Here is an 843-nt window from a genome sequence, read left to right as displayed (position 1 = left end):
TACTGCACCAAGGAAACTTTTGAACAGCTATGAGAAAGGTTCAGCTTGAACTTTAGATATAGCATAAATCAAATAGCATTTAAAAGATTTCTTCAGGCAGAAAAAAGAACAATGTCTGCCCACAAGCCAATACTTGCTGTTATGAATACATCCATCTATCACCTTTACTTAAATCAAACTGTATCTTGCGTAATAGATAAAAGAATTAAAAGTTTAGATTGTTCCATCAGATAGTTCTGTTCTAATGATTGAGAGAAAAATGTACTAGTTAATCATGAACATTAATAAGAATATACTCTATAAGATTTTCTGCTTCGCCTAACCACAGAAATTTAACTCCCTGCTACCTTAACTACAAAGTATAATCAAATGCCAAAATAAAAAGTATAAAAGTTGTACTCAAATCACAATAAAACGGAACAGTGTCACACCGCCTCTGAGTTGTGTAGTCGACTGTCTCCCGCGCCGACGCCTTGCCCACCTTCGGGGCCCCCTGGATCCTGTCGTGGCTGGACCGCGGCAAAAAAGGTCACTTTTTGGTAGTACAGACTAAAGTGATTTTGTGTGTATGTGTGTGCGTTTGCAGAAGGAAAGCAGGAATTAAAGGCAAGATGATAATAAAGACAGTGATCTTCAAACTCTTTTGCTGATGGCCTACATGCAGGGAGAAGAAATGATCCTATAACTTGCCTTACCCTATAGTTGCCACTTTCCTGAGAATAAAGTACTGAGTCATTCAGATGAAATGTCTTTTTTTTTAATTATTTAACCAAAGCTTGGTGGGATTATACATACATCTACATTAGCATTAGGGTTGTGAATGGTTAATATTTGAATCAAATT

Source organism: Pteropus vampyrus, unplaced genomic scaffold (assembly GCF_000151845.1).
Source record: "Pteropus vampyrus isolate Shadow unplaced genomic scaffold, Pvam_2.0 Scaffold9, whole genome shotgun sequence".
Classification (NCBI taxonomy): domain Eukaryota; kingdom Metazoa; phylum Chordata; class Mammalia; order Chiroptera; family Pteropodidae; genus Pteropus; species Pteropus vampyrus.
This window is presented reverse-complemented; position numbering follows the sequence as displayed.